We start from the raw sequence: 16191 nt of genomic DNA, 5'->3' as shown, positions 1-16191 counted from the left end.
GTTCTGATCTTCGCATATAAATTTCTAAAGCCCGTGTTTCCATTCTTCTTCTATTGTAAACACGCAGGAATAGATGGGCGCTTTAAAACCTGCTGAATAAAGAGAGGGACTTTAAACGCTACACCAGTCCACCTTCCTTTTATGTTCCTGTTCAACTTTGAGGCTGATTGTGGGGGTTTTTTCTTCAAGCTGAAGCATGGCTAACTTTTTTTTTTTTTTTGGTCGGTTGTTTGATGCATAGTTTTTTTTATTTATTTTTTATCCTTCGTTGCAGACAGGAAACGCCAGATCAGTAGCATCACAAGTTGTGTATTTGTAATATTTCTCTGTGTATTTAAAGTTTGTTGTGTGTTAATGTACCAGAGCTGGAACTCAAGTCCAACCCTCAGCATAAACTTGCCGATTACACACCCATGCTGCCGTATTAGATAAACTTAGAAAATCATAAAAATATCTCAATAGTTTAAGTTTCCCCAAACAACTTTGTAATCACTCTGCCTGGAGCCAAACCAGCAGATTATGCTTTGATACTTGGACATTGGTTTTTCTTTTGGGTGTCAACAGCTATCAATAGAAAATGGTTTCTTTGCAAATGAATTCAAGTATTTCCCAACAATATATAACACTTCTTAGTTAAAACAAATGCTTTCTGTACTTAGAATTTTAAATGTAGAAACAAGACTAAATAAACCTAAGTAGCATGATCAGCTTTATTTTGTATAAAGGAGCCGTCTTTTCTCTGGAGGCTTAAGCAAACAGGTTCATTTGAATTTTTGCTTGTTTCTACCATCTTGGGATAACTCCAATTTTAGTCGTGGTGGTTCTTGTGGCCAGTATTTTATAAGCCTTGAAACTGCATTTGATCATTTAGAGAGATTTATTGTTATTTATGGCCCACCATTGCGCTGCTTCAGTTTTTTTTTTTCTTTTTTGTTTGTTTGTTTTTTGTTCAGCGTACAGCAAAAGGGAACATGTTAAGCCTATTAAGACAGAGTAACCCTCTGATGGAAATATAAGGTTCTGTATGACGTTTTGCATTGTTGCACTTTGCAGAAGACAGCTCGTCTGGCAGCTTTTGCCTAAAGCATCCTCTGTTTTGCAAAATATGTTTCACAAAATCTCAAATAGATCAACCAAAGAAGCATAAACCAGTGCACAGATAACAGTCTACTGCAAACATGAGAGCTGTGGCAAAGGTTTATTGTATCAAGGCCAGTTTGGAAGTCTTGCTATAAAATCGTTTTGAGGTTAGTTTGACTCTCCACTATTGTTTGTGGTGGAGGATGTTAAGAAACTTACCTGTACTTCAGGTAATACTGCATGTTCTCACAAAAAAAAACTGGGGAGGAGGGTTCATCCTAAATCCAGTTTGAACTAATATTTTTCAAGTAAATCAATTATTATTTCAGAATTACGGAGGTGTAAGATGTAGGAACTTATTCTGATTTCTGTTGATTAACCATTTGTGACAAATGTCTGTCGGAACGATGTTCTGTTTGTAGGGAACTTATTTTTCACAACCACAGTAGTCATTTCAAGAGGTTTCAGCATGATGTGGTCAGAAAAATTACTTATGGGTGGAACCAGTTAGAGAGGATGTTAAAACTTAAGCTCCACCAGTCTCTCCAGTTCACCAGTCCATGAGCGTCGTCGGTCGTCATCCCCGCTTTCATCTGCAGGTTTCCAAACGAAATCGCATTTTGCATCAGGAAGTGGAGATGAATCACGGTCTGAAACACCGTGTTCTCTTAGTCTCCCTGCTCTGGACATCTTTCAGTGTGTGGAGCTTATCTTTTTGAGTTATAAAAGTAGAAACACTGTGTGAGGAATTTTACTTTTGGGTGCAATATCTGCATACTGATCTATAGACTCGGGTGTGAGTTCTTTATTTCATTCTGCAAAGTTTTAACGCCAGGTTCAGAGATCAAGTACAAATCTCCAAAATCACAACATTGTCACAGCTCAAGCATTTTCTGAGTCTACTATCTCAGTACTTAGTAATATGATGCAGGATGCAGCTTCCAGAGTGGCCCTTCACCTAGAAGGGAATAAATGCCCGAATATACAAATTCTGTGAGATGGAATAAATATTCTGCTTTGATTTCTTCAGATATTTGACTTGCATTTTCCCTTTATATTATAACAAGCAAAAAAAAAACTTTTGAAAGAGACTCATTCTGACCATTATAACTGACCAATAATTACACTGTGCTTCTTATATATAATTACATATGGCTAGGCAAGTCGGTCTGCTGCAGTTGCGTTTTTCCTGCACTTGTTCATTTTCAGGTTTTTTTTTTGTCACTGTGGAAAAACTCTGTTCAAAGATTGTTGCAAACCTGAAAATAAATTAGTCAGTCACTGTAGTTTACTGAAACAGCCTAAAACTAAAATAATTGTGGGGGAAAAAGTTGTTTTTCTTTCAAATTATATTGTGGGTTCAATAATAATCCGTGGCCAAATGAGAAGTTGAAATTTATTGACTGGGTTTTCTGCAGGATTTTAAACTTCTGTTGCTCAAAATATTATTCTGAGCAGGAAAGTTGCTGCAGTAAAAAATGATAAATCTGCAGATTTGTTCAATACTTTGAGATTCAATCTGTGTTTTGTGAACTTGTTTTCTGATAGAAAAAGCCATTTTGCCAAGGTTTCGCATTGCACCTACTGCATAAGATGCTAGTCGAAATGCTGGTGACATCACGCAGGAAACTGTCCCTATGACAGAGATGTTTATCCCTGTTCTCATATTGATAAGTCCTTTATTATATAATGCACTAAATAGGAGGGGTTTTCTTTTCCTCACGCTGAGCTGGACATGTTTTAATAATAATAGAAGCCATTCTCTAAATCCACGTTTAAATCTTTTGTTCTCAATTCTAAATAGTAAAGACGTTCAAATTGAAGGTATAAATTACATCATGTTGAACAAGGCACAGTGTAGTAAGTAACTAAAAATGTTGAACAATGGCATGAACAAAATTGGAAGTGTTTTTATTTTAATATTTCCAGCCGGACATTCAAGTACACCTCAAAAAATCTGAATATCGCAAGGAGTTTAATATTTTTTCTTACTTATTCCAGAAACTAAAACATATATATAGACGTCCTTGGCTGGAGGGTGAGAAGACCTTCTGGGATCTTGCGAGAGCTGTGCGTAAGTAACAAATGGCGGTGTACTGGTAATAACAATCCAATCTGCTCAGGTAAAAGCAAGCCAATAAATTAAAATAAAACACTGTGACATTTATATATTAACAATTGTGTCATATTTCCCAATAAAACACATTGGACACGGAGACCTTAACCAACCTGGAGAGCTTCCCGTTTTGTGTCCATTAAACATTAAATAGTCCCAGAATAAATTCTAATAGAGCTATTTGCATATATAAATCAAGCGAAGCACTATGGCAAAAGCAGTAATGCTCCACTTGTGAAAGTGAATCTGTTGGCATTAAGACAGCAATTCTTAATGCTACACTCCAGAAAAGTTTAATATTGTGAAAGAGTTTGTTATTGGAAACTCGTGGTGTCACAGCCTAATTAGCTAATTTCCTCAAAACACCTGCAAAGGTTTTCCAAGCCTCTTGTCTAAATAGTTGCTCACTCTGGGTCAGTAGGTGACACAATCGTAGGGAAAAACCGCTGACTTGACAAATGTCCAGATGAGAGTCATTGTCACCATCTGCAAGGAGGATAAGCCACAAAACGTCATTACTAAAGAAGCTGGTTGTTCAGAGTGTTGTATCCAAGGATATGTATAGGAAGTTGGGTGGAAGGAAAAAATGTGGTAGGAAACGGTGCACCAGCAACAGGGAGAAGAGCAGCCTTGAGAAGAGTCATTTAGGAGCTTCACAGGCAGTAAACTGGGGCTGGAGTCAGCACATCAAGAGCCAGCATCCTACACATGGGCTACAAATATTGAGCCGTGTAAGAGATTAAACTACATTTGAACCAGAGATGATGTAAATGAGTGATGGAGGAGCTACATACCCAAACATAGCTGAAAAAGAGGGGAATAGGACAGTGTTGGTGCTGATGAGCATTAAAGTTTTAAAGTTGCAGAGCTAGATATTAAGATACTATATAAAAAATAAACTATGAGAGCTATCCAATAAACATGGTAATTTTTGGCCTTTTTTGCTGACAAAAGCTTATCTTAGAAAAGCAGTTCAATCCAGTTTATTTATATATCATCAATTCGCAACACGTCGCCTCAAGGCAAATTAAAAAACGTAAATTCAATCAAACCATATAGATTCTAAGTCAATTATTTATAGACTAATTGATCCAAGTTATCAAACAATGCAGTTGAGTCCAGTTTATAATACAAATTGATTCAAAGATTTTCTATCCGAGGAAACCAAGCAGGTTGCATGGTGTCCCTGACCGCCTTCACTCCTCCAGGATTAGCATGTAGCGACCGTGGACAGTGGCTTGACTTTAGCCTCTGACTTTGCAGCAAACCCTCAAACTGAGCATGCGTGTAATGACAGCAGAACCAGAACCAGGTTCAGTCTGAGAGACCATTTGCCATGAAGACAGAGCAGACACACAAAAAGAACGCAGAAGCACTGATCCAGGAGTACTTTCTATGTGAGAGAAAAGCAAAAAGGGCAACTCAGACACATGAGTTTATTTCAACATTTGCTTTTTGTCAATACAGGGTCTACTACACACCATATATACCACGATCCTTCTTTTTTGGATGTTTCGTCATTATGATTATCTTTTTTATGTAAAAGCTGAATTTTTATTCTAGCAAAGTCGGACTTGGCACGTTATTCTGTTCTTCAATGAGCCTGCTCATGTTAAAAGCTTTTAGCATCTTCAAACTAGCCAGACTTCAAACTCTCCCGCAACCGATAGGTATTCCTAAGTAACTCATTAAAGCTTGTGAGGCAGGTTTGGAAAAGATGGTTGAGGGAATGACAGAGCATGTGAAAATTAAACTAATTTGTGTCTATAAAGTGAAGGAACGCTTCTATAAATAGATATCACGGTGCTGCAGACTAATGGTTCCCACTGTCTGAGACATCTTCATGAGAAAAGTATAACGGAGGTCTGTGGAGGTTAGGAAGAAATCTTAAAACTCAGCACACCTTTTGGTAAAATCTGTATGAAAGAAATCATGAAAATATTTAAAAGCTCAAGAAACTTGCAAGGATGTTTAGTGGAAAAGACTATATTGTTGCATGCAGGAAAGCATCCTGGAAATCCTATGATAAAGATAACAACAGCTGAGGGATGACTGATGTCCCTTGCGGTGATAATGTTTTGGTTTTGTTCTTCAGAAATGTACAAACTGGGGATCAGTTCTTATACAAAAACTGCAAACCTGAAGTGAAATGCATAGATTAGCGTGTTAAAACCCATTGATGAAGAACAGAAAGATGGGTTTATTATTTGTTTTTTTGTTTCTTTATTGCCAAACAGGGCAATTGGCATACAAACATTTTCATCCTGAGGCTGGGCCTTCACATCAGTATAGAAACACATCAAGAGTTGCAAAATTTGAAAATTTGCCATCACACAGTTCTAAGATATACAAACAGGCAACAAAAATAAGCGAGATATTTGTTATTAATTTAGAAAAGTTTCAAATGGTTACTATAGTCTTTTAAAACTCTGGGCTTTAGTTGAATTTAACGCCATGGACTGGCACTGCCTATTGGAGTTGACGGTTCAGCTTTGCCGCCATCTTGAATGGGTCTCTCACACGACCCATGTGCATTTATTTGTATTGTATTGCCCAACTAAAATAAATCATAATTCCCTGAATTTTTACCCGATTTTCACATGATTTGGTTTGTTACAAACGGCAGAGATTTGGTTATGATACAGGACGCTGTCACACATAAAAAAAAAAAAGTTTAATGCTGAAATTTGTTATTTAAACAATGTGATTTCATACTGGAATAATTAGTTTTATACTATTTAACAAATGGTATTGCATATTATTAAATATTAATAATATTAATACATGCTTTCATGCTGAAATGCTTTGTTTTAAGCTCTTAAATAAAGAGAAATGTTTCATTACATATTAAGAAGAGTATAAATCAATACATTTTATATTTTGATAAAGGAACAAATTGTTCATTTAAATTTATTTCACTCTCACTGATGTACAATCCTGAGCCTTCTTTACACACCAACAATCATTTCTTCATATTTTTCCATGTTGTGCATGCTCACAGTAAAAAGTGTTATTTAAAACTTCCAGGTCATTCCAGTGTCTTACACTGTCCTGTTTGCAAATAGTTTAAGACCCCTAAAAAATAGTTTTGGACAGTTTCTTATGTGCTGGCACTCTGTAACTCTAGGGTTCTTCATTTGGCAATGTGATTCAGTTTTAGTTTGTGAAATACAGAGATAAATGAATGAGTATGAAATTATGGTCCATGGGTTGGGTTTCTGCATTGTTCTCACAGAGTAAAAACCCGTCTTCAGAACCAAACTCAGCCCATAATGGTGATGTGCAGTTCATGATCTACTTTCAGTGGTTATCACCAGTTGTTGCAACCGTAAGTTGCAGAAAATATGTGTAAAGTTGTTCCTTTTACATTCCCGTCGGCTCCTATGCCAGCATAGAATAGGAGAGACCCATCCAAGATAGTAGCGACGCAGGATGCGCTCCAGCACGTAATAATGCGTCTTTGTATACAATGTCTATGCCGGTCAGAGTGAACGATAAGATGGATGATGTTAAATGCAGGGCAATCCTGGAAGAAAACCTGTCAGGGGCTACAAAAGACCCAAGGCAGGAGCAGAGGTCCAGTAGGACAAGGCTCTAAAGAAATCGCCAGAGCGGCAATGAAATGTTTTATATCAAAGCATATCCAAGTGCTAGAATGGCCTAGTCAAAGTCCAGGCCTAAATCCAATCTGTAAAAAAGAAAAAAAAAATAGTACAGACATTCCCAGAAGACTTGTGCATGTAACTGCAGTGGAAAAATAGCTCTATAAAGAACATTTTCCCACTTTTATTGGCAAAAACCTCAACAAAAACACACATTACTTTCCTTCAACTTCCTAGTAATTGACTACTTTGTGTTGGTCTGTCACATCAAATCCCAAAAAGAAAAGAAAAAACTTTTGTTTGTGGTAGCAGGGACAAAATGTGGAAAAATTGTGGAAAAACTTTTACAACTACAGCTTGAATGTCACTAATAAATCATTACACCGAAGGCAACAGTAAGGTTCTTTTTTATTTCGTTTTATAGTTAAAGGTTCAAATGTTACGAAGAAATAAATTGTGATTTCTTATGCAGTCTATTTACACAGCAAACTTGTGTTTATATCCATTAGATAGATCACATCATGTCCAGTGAGACAGAAAATACTTGTTGAAGTATAATAAAGGCACCCTGACCTGAGCCCCACTGTGTTTGACCCCTGTCCTCATTTGTAAGACCAGACTCACCCTCATGGTCTGTGATATTTTGTCCAGGGAGCTCTGATTGTTATTGTAGCCATCATCTCACATTTCTCTTTGTGTTTAGGCTTTTTTTGAGCTCGCCTAAAAGCTGTGGCGGGTTTTGCTTTGGGTCATACAGTCTGCTAAGCTCCCCAGGGCGGCATAGGGAGACAAGGTTGCATGATGTTCACAGAACTGCTCTGCATAGTATCCCGCCCCAGAACATTATTTTACTTCCTGCTTGGTGATTTGTCTGGGGGCAGCAGAATGATGGGGCCCCTTCTACGGTGCCACTAATGCACAAACTGTCTGTAAGACTTTGCAGACTGTTGTTTGGTAATATATTTAATATTTCACTTCTGGTATTTAGAGAAATGTACAGATGTGTTTAATAATCCAGTTTTTGTTTAAAAATACGATTTCAAAAACTTCCAATTTTAATAAAATCATAGGTAGCGGCACTTTTTTTGTAATATGTGTTTCTCATTTTAATCATGAAATTTCTTGAAAAAAAATTATCATGAAAATTATAAAACAGAATTGGACATTTGTACTGGACAAAAGTTTGAAACCACTGCTAATTTCTTTACTCAGTATCGCAGGTCGTCTTTTAACTGATGTAATGCAGCAGCGTTTTGTTTTAAAAATCAGGACAACAAAACAAGTGAAGGACAAAGCATGTCATGGCACACACAAAAAAAAGACAGAAAAATGCCATCGACAGTACATGGACAGTGTCTGAAAGTTATGTCTTTGAAAAATTGGACAAAATCAACCGAAGCACCGAACCGGATCCAGAGTGTTTTGGCCCTGAGGCTTTTGGACACCAGCTGACAGCGAGAGCCATTATCAACAAAGAGAAAAAACACGCAACAGTGGTGAGGTTTCCCAGGAGTGGTCAGCCTGTCAGAATTAACCCAAGAGCGCCTCCACGACTCATACCAGCAGTCAAACGTGGCAGTGGGATGGTCAGAGGCTGCTTCAAGACCTGGAAGACTTATTAATTAATAATTATTAAGTAATTAATGGAACGATTAATTCTTCTCTCTTGTAGAAAATCAGATTGTGACCTTAAGCTCCAGCGAACTTGGGGTATGCAGCAGGACAATGATCCAAAGCACACCAGTAAGTCCACGTCTGAAGGGTTGGAAAAACAAAAACAAGGTTTTGGAGTAGCCCGATCAAAGTTTGATCCGACTGAGATACTGTTGCATGACTTTAAATTATAAGGATCTGTAATGTAACCTAACTAAATCAATCCTGCAAAGAAGAGTGGGCCAAAACCCGTCCACAGCAAAAATTCCCTCCATGCAAAAAACTAATTCCCAGTTGATTGCCATTGCTGGGCACATGGGTGACACAAGCAGTTACAAGGTGTAGAGGACACTTTCTTTTTCACATACGGCCAGGTTGGTTTGGATTGCTGTTTTTCACCATCCATCCATCCATCCATCCATCCATCCATCCATCCATCCATCCCTTTTCTAACACATCTATCCCTTTAGGTGTCGCGAGGGGTGCTGGTGCCTATCTCCAGCTGTCAATGGGCGAGAGGCGGGGTACACCTGGACAGGTCGTCAGTCCATCGCAGTGTTTTTCACTAAAAAAGTGAAAATTAAGTCCCTCTTAAAAACTCGGATACCAAATTTATTTAGATACCTATCTTATCAGGCCCGAAAGATTGTTTGCATGCTTCAAGCTTCTCGGGAAGCATGTGGGTCAGTGGAATCAACTGATTTCACTTATTTACTGTAAAAAAAAAATCATAATTGCAAAAAAAAAAAAAAGTAAAAATATTACGTCTTGTGTCTGCGTGTTATATGTAATCTGTGTGCATCCTGAGCTGATCTCTGTCTCAAAAAATGTCCCTATGGTAACACATGGTGACAATGAAGATTCTTGTATTTACTGAAGTTATATTTGACTGATTTTCAGAGTGTGTTTAAATCTGTGTGACAAAAAAACAGAAGAAATTTGCAAGGGGCAAATACTTCTTCATAGCACTGGGTAACAGGTCCTGGAGGCCGATCCATTTTAAATAATAAGGTGTACATTAGATAGATGCTTTACCTACGTTGATTTTAAAGTCATTTTTAAAAACAATTGGGTTTTTTTAATGTGGGTTTTTGCACACTACATAAATGTACTCAAATTATAAGTTGTACAATTGTTTTTCTTTGGGTTTTCCACACTCATATTTTGACACTGTTTCAAAGATAATCAAGTAATTTCTTGTTCACGTTCATTATTTTTCCAATATGTGCAGCGAGCTCCATTGTCACAGTCATTTCTCTACTAATAGAAGAACAAGATAGGCCTATCAGCTCCAGGTAAACAGATAGAAGTATTATTTTCTTTCCAGACATGGAGTGATTTTAATGGTGTCCTAAATTGGGTGTAAAAATGAATGGAAGGTTTTCCCCGAGTGTTAAAAATCCAGTTTTAATCTAAGAGAACAGGATCCAGCCGACAGTAGTAAGACTTTTTTTTTGGTGTTGGACATCTTTCATCCTTCTGACACTCCACTCCATGTTTAAGTTATGCTTGTTGAGTGCAAATGTGCTCCAGCTGACTTGAGCGGAGCAGAAATTTTTCTCATCAGGTTTTCAGCACGCCGGATGAAGCTTCACAGACCCTGACCCTTTGCACCGAAGCCCGTCTGCAGAATGAAAGACCTTTCTGGATGCATCCAGCGTGTGTGTGTGTGTGTGTATGTGTGTAAATATGAGCAGGGGGTCCTACATTTGTGTACTGGCCCGAGAGCTGTGACAAACTCAGGATTATGAGCCAGGGCTTTTATTTGAACGCACCAAAACCTGGCACAAATGAGCCAAGTCAGTCACACTTCACATTGCGGAAAGCAAAGCCACCTCTGTTCCTTACATCCCCTCCTCCCAGTCCATTCCCGCTTCTTTCTTTCGCACTTTTATCCACTTTTAATGTGCAAAACTTTGATAGCGAACATCCCATTTCCCCTGTTCTGGTCTGTTGGCTTTACATGCAGATGGGCTGCTAATTTGCATAGACTCAAAGGTCTCCCTTTTCTCCTGATGCCTTCTGACAACGCGGCGTCTATTCATCCTCGGTGTTAAGCATCACTCCTGGGACATCGTCTGAATTGCTGTCGCATGGTGCTTCAAGTCTCGTTTTACACCGCAGAAGCTCCCGAGGAATTGGATTAAGGACACATTCCTTCAGAGAAAAGCTTCACAGTCAGCGGCATCTGATGGATGGTTCGCTCTGATATCAAAGCTCGTCGCATGTTTTTTTTGGCACAAAGTCACGCCAAGTGCAATTTTAAGTCACGCTGAGGCCATATCACAGGAGCTGTTAGCTCTGTGGAGTCTCTTATAAAAGTCGGTCCCACCTGGGAGGAATATAGAGAGAAAGTCTGGGGTTTAGAGAGAGTGCAGCAAGATTAGCTCCTTGTTCTCGCAGCACCTTAAGTGGGTGCTTTTACCGCACTTCCACCCGCCGACCTAAAGCCTGTCTTTGGAGAACCAATTAGATCACCAAACGTTTTTTTTTTTCACTCCAACTTCTTTCAGGTTTTCTTCGGTAATGACCAGAATTTTAGGATTTATTTATGTATTCCTTATTTTTTTGTATTAAAAGAAATTATATTGTAATCTGACTGTTTTGAGTCATTTGAAGTATAAAAACAAAGAATCATGTCCTTTGTCCTGTTTTTGTTGTTGTTACTCTTTACTGTGAATTGAGGTACAGGTCCTTCCAAAGGTATTTAGGTCTATTTTGTAATGATCTGGCTTGGAGGTGAATCCGGAGTTCAGCCAAGACACTGCTATGTTGTTAACTGATTTATTGATGGGAGGATGAGGAGTGGTAAAACAAACAGGCAAACAGAACAAAATCCAAACGGTAGGTAAGGCAAACATCCAGGCAGAACTTGACAGGGGGCAGGCAGACAGAACTTGGCAAACCAAGGTGCTGGGAGCTCTTACCAGGAACCGGAATATAAACAAGGAAGCGGAGGAATGGAGTGCGAGCAAGGCATGAGAGACGAACCGACAAGTAGCTGAGGAGAGGGTGAGGCTTAAATAAACGGACAAACAGGTGAACGGAGTGAAAAGTAATTAACCAAAGGTGGAAGCAATCACGGAACTAACAGGAGCTGGGGGAATAAACCAAAATCCAAGAATAATAAAAACAAATCACAGAACAAAAATCAGAACTAATACAGAAAACGGATAACGAAAATAATCAACAGGCTAAACAGAACTCCAGAACCTAAAACACAAATAAACCAATAGACAGGAAAAAGCTAACTTAACCAAATCATAAACAGGAACCAAGACAGAATATTACATATAGGTCAGAAGAGCTCTTTTAGCAGAAGGCTCCTCTTACCCAGATGCACCACTGAGTGCCACAGAAAATCATTCCTACCTGTGGCCATCGATCTTTACAACGCCTCCCTCAGTAATTCTAACACCCCTCCTCTGTGACTGACATTTATGCATTCTCTGCACTGTTCTTGCACAAGTCACTATCACTTCCCAAGGTGAAGTGATATGACTATTGTGATATGGCAATACCTTGTGTTGAATGTTGTAAATAAATATATAACAATGTGTGTATTCTGGAGTATGTAACAAAAGTAATTTCCCCCTGGGATCATTAAAGTATGGCCGAGTCTGATTCTGATTCTATACCCACTGAGTTTGTTTTTTTTCCGGGACCTCCATGGAGGTCCTTTGAAGGGGCTGCAGAGATCCAGAGCGCCGGTGACACACGGAGCACATGTCTGTCCTTTAGGAGAGGCTAAAAGAATATTATACTACTTTTAAATCACTGCTGCACCTTACTGCATATTTGTTTACATTTGTTTTACATTGTTTACATTTTCATCTGCCTACTGTTCACTGCTGCACTTTATCCGGAAGTCAATTGAAACTTATCCTGTAAGTGACTGCGATTTATCACTGCACTTTATCCTGTACTGTAATTCACTGTCAGGTATCCTGTAGAGTTACTGCAATCTTTCTGAGCTGTGTGAAAACGAAATTTCGTTCTGTATGCACTCTGTGTATACAAAATGACAATAAAGAAAGTCTAAGTCTAAGTCTAAGTCTAAGAAGTCACAAGTCAAGCGGGGTTTATCAGCGCTGGTCCTCAGGGTCCACCCATTGGATGCTGTGGGTGTTTCCCTTCTGCTACACACCTGACTTAAATGAACGGGTGACCATCAGGCTTCTGCTGGGGAGATCATCCACCAGGATAAGTTGTGCTGAAGCAGAGACACCTCTAAGCACGAACGACACTGACGTAGAGGTATGGCAAACATTTTGACCAAATTGCTTTGGTCAAGCGAGATCAAATTTGAACGTTTTGGCCTCTCTGCAAAATCCTGTGTGTGGCAGAAAACCGACACCGTGCCTCACCCTGAACACACCGTCGCCACCATGACGCATGGTGGAGGCAGCATCATGCTGTGGGGATGCTTTTCTGCTGTGGGAGCTTAAACGGCATAACGTACGGACCTCCGGGGGTTTCAACGCATAGCACAGCTAAACGTCATCAGCAAGTAGAGGAGGCGAAACATGACGGAACTACCGATTTATCTGAACCCGGTGAATACCTCACCTAAACACAACATGTAATCTCCAGTTTATTGACGCACAAAAAATATCTTTTTGCAATGACTTTAAACTAAAGGTAACATCTCATGTACCCATCAATATATGTTTTGTATCTCATGACTTTTTAACTAAGCATAAAAAGGAGATGCTGCATTAATCCTTATACGTTAATAGACCTGTAGAATGAAGCTGTTCCTTTCGAATATCATGAGTTTAATGAGAAATCTCGCTTGATAATGCCAATTCTTCCATCACTACTTTGCTTTACTTTCTGTGTGACGCCTATATTGTCCAATCTTGTCTTCTGCACATCGTGAAACCATCTGATTTTTCTTTTGAATAAATTCCGAATTATTCAGAACATTTTTGCACATGATTACATACAAATTTATGCAGTTTTTGCCTGACTTTTTCAATTTTACAGCATAGCTCCAGCTAATACACCAGTTACCCTTCAAAACATCTCCGCATTAGTCTGCTGCACAATGTCGTCACATGCAAATTGGTTGGACCAGTTGTCATTATCATTTAAGCACATTCCCTGTGCAGTTGTTTATGTCCCACTTCAGTGATTTGCTCTCAGGTGGATTTTGATTTTGTCTAATGAAGGAGGATGTTTGATGACAAACTGGTGATGGATGGGAAATGACCGGGGTCGACAGCTGGGAGGAAGAGGAGGAGTGAGACTGCACAGTGGAAGGTCATGCAAGCAAAACAGAGGAAGAGCATCGTTCTGATTAAACAAATCTGACAAGAACCTTCCAAACCTCTTAAGCGTTTAGTTTTCTTTTTAGGTTATTCTGGTACTCGCTCGTGCAAACTGCACATGATTTTTGCACAATCTCTTTCAGGAAAAAAAGAATAAACACGTTTTTTTTTCAAAAAAGCAAGGACCGGACAAATTTTCTGTTTCCACATTTTTTTCAAACCTCCTCTCATTGTGAGAACCTACACATGCAAAACGATCCATTCAGGTATCAAACCCCGCCAGGCAAAGCTCTCGTATTCCAGAAATGTCTTTCTGTAGAAATTTTATGCCATCTGCTAAATCAGCCAATTACATGCCAGGTGGCGGTAATGAAGCAGAAATCACTTCTTCATTTATGTGGAGCTCGGCCACAGCACAGACTCCACGGTTTTAAAGCCCTGTACATCAGCAACAAGCTCTCCAAAAGGAGGGCAGGGAGGTGTAATAACGCCTGATGACATGGGGAGGCGAGGGTCGAAGAGGAAGAGGGGAGCAGCCCCTGATGGAAACATGGTCCCAAAACAGGAGAGGCTGATTAAAGGATACAGGCTAGTGGAAATACGGTCAAAGTCCTCAATTCATAGAAGGAAACATTAGATATGTTTTCATGGCAGATTTGGATTCACTGTGAAGTAGCTGACATCTCCTAGAAATAAGGATTTAAAGCTTCATAAATGCATAATTGTAGATTGAAAGGAGTTACCCAACTAGTCCACCCATGTTCACTGCAAAAAAGAGAACTAAAAATAAGTAAAACATTCTTGAAATTGGTGTATTTGTCCTTGATTTGAGAAGGTAATTAAGATTATCTGCCAATGGAATGAGTATTTTTACCCCTAAAATAAGATAGTTAGATATACTGCACTTGAAATAAGATGATGGAGATGAGTTGTTCCTATTTTAAGTGCAAAAATCTTATTCCATTGGCAAATAATCTTATCTACCAGGTCAAATCAAGGAAAAATACTCTCATTTCAAGAAAATTTTACTTATTTTTAGTTCTATTTTTGCAGTGTTGAATTTAATCTTGGTTATGTGTAGGTCTCAGAGGTTTTTTAGAGAACATCAGTGAGCATGAAGACAAAGGAACACAGCAGACAGATCAGGGAAAAGGCTAAGGAGATGTTTAAATCAAGGTAGGCTAAATAGCAAAATAAAGCTTTGAACGTCTCACAGAAAACTATTCAGTCCATCAATTTAAAGTGGATGGGGTGTGAAGAACCCATGTTGAATGACCAGCCATAAGACATCATCACTCCAATCAAGAGGCTTTGAAAACTAATGCAAACATTCTCCGTCCAACCAGACTGAGCCTGAGCTGTTTTGGAAAGATGACTGGACAAAACCAGACATATATTGTGAATCGTCTCGTTACTGATAGGTGCTTTATAAACAAACTTGCCTTGACTATAAAAACAGGAGACTTGCAAATATAATTTAAAAAAAAATTGATAAATTTCAAAGAGTCTGAGCGCTGTAACAGGGCATGACCTATTTAATTCGCACATTATTAATTTCTTTGCTGTAACCAAGTTTGGGTTGCAGAAGACAAACTGGAAGTCTATTTCATCTTCTTTCATGTGTTTTTTTTTTTTTTTTTCCTTTTCTTTTTTGCCACACATATCATTCCAGGCAATGTCCCGGTGTGTTCGTCGCAGCGCCACCGGCCGCCCCATGACATCTGCGCTGTGATTACGAAGCTCCTGTTTATTGCCTCTTACATTACTGTCATTATTAATAAATCAAGCAGGCCCGTGAAAGCCAGGACAGAAAAGTCAGGAGGGTTAGGGGAAGAAGGGGGCCGACCTAAAAGTGGTAATTGCCGGTGTAACAGTGTGTGCAGCCCCGCGGTGGCCTCGTAAACGACCCGCTTTATTAGATCGGCCGGTATCGATCGCCGCTGCGCCGCGTTGACTAATCTCCAGGCGGGAGAGAGAGAGAGAGAGAGAGAGAGGGAGGGAGCGCGGATCGATGCGCCTGGATTCAATCATGTCTGGAAACAGAGAAGGTAATTTATTGTAATCACGGCTGGCTAAATTGGAAAACGTGAGAACAACGCGCCCGTGAGGTTCGCACGGAGAACTACAACCTGTGAAGGGAGGAGGAGGGTGGGTGGAGGTGGGGGGGATCCCGGAGGGACGCTCAGCTGGCCCCTCTCTGGATATAAAACACAGATTATTATGAGCCTGCTGGGTGACCTTCAGCTCTGCGTCCACGCCGCGGCGCACAGACTGCCTTAAAAAAAAACCCGATTCTCCTCACCTTTTTCACATTATTCACAAATGCACACCGATAACAGCTGTCTGTCTGGGCAGATTATTCGATTTAGAAACAAGACAAATGGATCAATGAATGAAGCAACCTGCCAGGGGTGTGTGTGTATCCTGCAGATCTGTGTGTGAAATATGACATGGGGGCCAAAAGAGA

The sequence above is a fragment of the Fundulus heteroclitus genome, chromosome 3 (genome assembly GCF_011125445.2).
Source record: "Fundulus heteroclitus isolate FHET01 chromosome 3, MU-UCD_Fhet_4.1, whole genome shotgun sequence".
Classification (NCBI taxonomy): Eukaryota; Metazoa; Chordata; class Actinopteri; order Cyprinodontiformes; family Fundulidae; genus Fundulus; species Fundulus heteroclitus.
The sequence above is the reverse complement of the archived record's forward strand: the minus strand, read 5'-3'. Positions refer to the sequence as shown.